This window comes from Melanotaenia boesemani, chromosome 18 (genome assembly GCF_017639745.1).
Source record: "Melanotaenia boesemani isolate fMelBoe1 chromosome 18, fMelBoe1.pri, whole genome shotgun sequence".
Lineage (NCBI taxonomy): Eukaryota > Metazoa > Chordata > Actinopteri > Atheriniformes > Melanotaeniidae > Melanotaenia > Melanotaenia boesemani.
The window spans coordinates 32,343,869-32,347,899 of NC_055699.1; the positions used below are offsets into that span (position 1 = coordinate 32,343,869).

Sequence of the window (4,031 nt, forward strand, 5' to 3'; positions counted from 1 at the left end):
CTAGAGGAAGACTAGGGTACCCCCCCCCTACCTAGAAGAGGAAGGCCTCAGCCAACCCCCCCCCCCATGGTCACAGGGCACAGGCCCCAGACCCTACCAGGCATCAGCCATCCAGGGTGGCCCGAGTAAAGGGCCCCGACCCCAAGAGCCCAGAGGCAGTCCCACAGTTGCTGGAAAATATTCTCAAATAAACCAAGATCTGTGCAGAAGCACAGCTGATAAATGAGGTTCTGGGGGGCTTTGCCACATACAGCCATTAAATGGCTGCTGAGTTTTAGACATTCCAGTCCTAAGGAGGACTCCTCATCCTTAAATTGAGCTTGAAAAATAAATTTCCTAGGCGGATAGTTTATAGTAAAAAGTATGAACATGGTTGTTGATGGTGTCTGGGTGGGTCTGCGTTCCTGCTGCAGGATCCATCTGCTTCTCTCTTCACAAAGCTCCATATTTGCCTGCTTTATATTCATATCTAAAAAGCTTCTGGCCAGCAAATCATAATTAGTTTGTGACCAGTAAATTAATTATATAATGGATCTACTGAAGGCTGTTTTAGATAACTGAAATTCTTACATGAAACCCGGAAAGCAGACTGCAGGGAGCAAAGCAACATCGTGTGTGGAATCTGAAGCGTTCTTCTCTCCAAACAGATTATTAAGCCCCAAATATGAACACAAGCAGTTAATCATCGGAGCACGGTGACAGTTTAACAGTGAGGAAGTGGAGGAAGCCACGAGGGAGTTCAGGCCTCTGTCCTATGGTCTATGAAGAGAGTGATGGAGAGCAGGATCACAGCGCCCTGCCCTGCTGATGCATTGGCTAGACTAACTATTGATCGGCTCTGCCTGTTCACGTTGATACATCATGTCATCTTTGTTTAGAGAGTGGGATCTAGGACACGAGCACTTCCACTGAGAGCTTGTGAAGTTAAAGCCCTTTCCTCTGGGTGTATGCCACTGTGATGATGGATCAGGTCATCTGCCTGGTCCCAGAGCCTGACTGCGGAGCGTCATCTTCATCAGACGACGCCAGACAGGACGTCCATCATCACAAAGCCGTGCCTATTGGCTGAGCCTCCGCCTGCTTGCATCATCACATCGGCAGCAGCTTCATCATTTTCAGCCATTAAGAGCTGAACTTTTGGCCCAAACTGCAGCTCAGCGCTTCACCGTAATCATCTGGGTTCAAGCACATGGAAACCAAGAGCCTGAAATTCTCACTGTCAGATTCAACATGCTGAGAACTGACAGGATGAATCAAGACCTTCAACTGGAAACTGCCAACGCTCCCACAGAAATGCATGAAACAGCCAGTCTGTGAAAAAACCTGCTCAGAGTCCACGAGACTGAGTAAAAGCAGCTAAACGGAGCCTGTAGTGTCACCTCTGTAGCTGCTCTGGTTGCTAGCATGGTAGCCTCTGTGCATGATGAGTTGGAGCACAACAGAGAGGGAGGAGGAGGAACCTGCAGGCTGTGAATTTCCAAGACACATGCATCCTCCTCTCAGGGTTACTAGGTTCATATTATGAATTATTTATTTTTTTTTACTTTCAAAGCAAACATAGCAGATCAGCTGTTTTTCATTCACGCTTGCACACGCCGCTTCAGTAAAGGACTAAATAAGCAGTGTTGCCAGATTGGAAATGGATCATAGCAGGAGTTGAAAATGATGGTTTTGTGGGGAAAAGTGGTGCAGACGGGGCTCAGGAGCGTGATCATCAGGCCTGAGTAGATTATAGCCGAAGACGTAGTTCCAGCCTTAAAGCTGCAGACTGGAACAAACTCAAAAGTCAAAAACAGAAAAATGTAATCAATAAATACAAACTGTTTCTACTGGTTTCTAATGACTTTACTAAAACAACGGTTATGTTTTTATTCTTTATTAATGAAGCATTTCTGTAAATCTAACACGGAGGCTGTGTACAAGAAGTGGATGAGCAGACTATTTCCTGAGGAAGCTGAGATCCTTCAGCGTGGGCAGCAGGATGTTGGGGTCTTCTTCCAGCCTGGTGTTGCCTTTCTTTGCTGCCGTGTGTTGGGGCAGCAGCATCACAGCCAGCGACACTAACAGACCTGATAAGATCATCAAGAAGGCTGGCTTTGTGCTGGGTCTCAGGCTGGAGTCTTTAGGGACCGTGGTGGAGAGTGCTGGACAGACTATTATCCATCATGGACAATGATCAGCAGCCTCTCCATCACACAGTAGATAGACAGCGGAGGACCTTCTCTCAGAGGCTGCTGCAGCTCTGCTGTGGAAAGGACAGATACAGGAAATCTTTCCTGCCACCCGCCATCTCACTGTATTGTCCCTGTGTGTATTGCTGCTGCTGCATTGTAATCTCTATCTATCCATCTATCTATCCGGCCGCCCGTCCATCTATTTCTATCTACTCACAGTGGGTCCACATACATGCAACTGCCACCATGTTTACTACAGTGTCTCTGAATGGACAGACAAGCTTTAAAATTGCAGTAGCAGCTTTATCTAAAGGAGGTGGAGCTCCACACGGGATCAATAAGCCTTGAAGCACCATAGAAGAAGACAGTACACATGTGGCTGAAATCATGTTGGACTGAAAGGCTGAGATCACAGGTTTAATTGTTCAGAATTTTCATTCAAATATCAGTGAAATTAAAGATGTCAAAATCAATGCCTTAACGGCGATAACTCATTTATATAATTAATTGTGTGAATATTTTTAACGCTTTAACCCATTTCTATCTTTAAACTTATTTTTGCATTTATGATGCTGTGATAAAGATGTTTATCCTAAATCAATGTGCAGAATTTATGTGCTTTTTAATTGTCTTGTATGAACTTAAGAAGAACTTGACTAAACTGATGTGTAGAAATCAAGCATTATTGAGCTCAAGGGGAGGGTCTTAGAGCATTTAAAGGAGAGTGAGAAGTGGAGTGGATCTTTTGGTTGCATTGCTGGCAACGGAAGGATGCTTTGAGGATTGCGGTTGAACTATTTCAATATTTGGCCGGTCGAAGGAAAGACAGAGTTTTTTGTGATTTCTTTTCATTCCTTTAAATAAGTTAATAATCCTTACACTGGACATTTTTGCACTGTTGAGCACAGTTTGGGAGAAACCCGCACAATACACCACCAACTGAAGAGCGACTGAGCCTGTTTTATTGGTTAACGAAGAACCCCGCCACTTGAATATAAACAGAACATTGATGGAGCAACACTCTTCTTCTTTCCTACTGGTTAACAGTAATCCCAACGTCATTATATAAATACGAACTGTGGCGCACACACACACTCGAACATCAGGCCCAGCTTGCTGACACACATCAGCACAATGACAGATCCAGAAGGCAGATTTATAATAGTTACATTATCTAATAAAAAAAATATATATATATATATATATATATTTATATTTTGTAAAGGCCATGACAGATAATAAACATCACAATGAAGATCAAGACAAATGCCACGACGAAGATCATGATGGCCCCTACAAAGATTGTGACAAAGGTCACAAAGAAGGCCTCGACACAGCATGATGAAGGCCAAGATGAAGATCATGACGAAGATCATAACAAAGAACACAATGAATACCCTACAGGTCTCTAGGATGACTTCGAGGATTCCACCACTTCCATCAGAATAGAAATGTTTTCACCAGAAACAAAGGAAATCACAATTCATACACTCATTTGCAGGGATTCTTTTCTGAAAGAAATGGACGTAAAGCACGTCTCCAACCTCTTGAGGGATTCCACATGGTGAGCTAATCAGAATATGAGCATATTGTCATTGTTGCATTGTCGTATCCAACCAGGGATGGATAAAGTGATGCTTCCATACCTGCCAAACAACATATCCAATTCAATGTGTTCTAAATAGCCAATATTTTATATTATTTGTAGTCTAATTTTTATCATTTTAAAGGTATTTTTCACTTCATCTTTAATTTACTCTGATATAATTCATTATTTTCTAAGCACTTCTTTAAGCTTTAGATTTCACATTGTCCTTGGACTAAAGATAGAAAAAGTATCGACATCAATGGAAAATA

The 4,031-nt window shown here is 42.9% G+C and overlaps 1 long non-coding RNA gene across 1 annotated transcript in view; it reads left to right on the top strand.

Annotated features, from left to right (window-relative positions):
- The window catches only part of LOC121628866, a 10,121-nt gene extending 6,854 nt beyond the window's left edge, over window positions 1–3,267 (top strand). Inside the window, exons 2-3 of the long non-coding RNA XR_006008294.1 lie at window positions 1,412–1,416; window positions 3,190–3,267. This is a non-coding gene — a long non-coding RNA (uncharacterized LOC121628866). The remainder of the gene's footprint in view (window positions 1–1,411; window positions 1,417–3,189) is intronic.
- The last annotated feature ends 764 nt before the right edge of the window (window positions 3,268–4,031 follow it).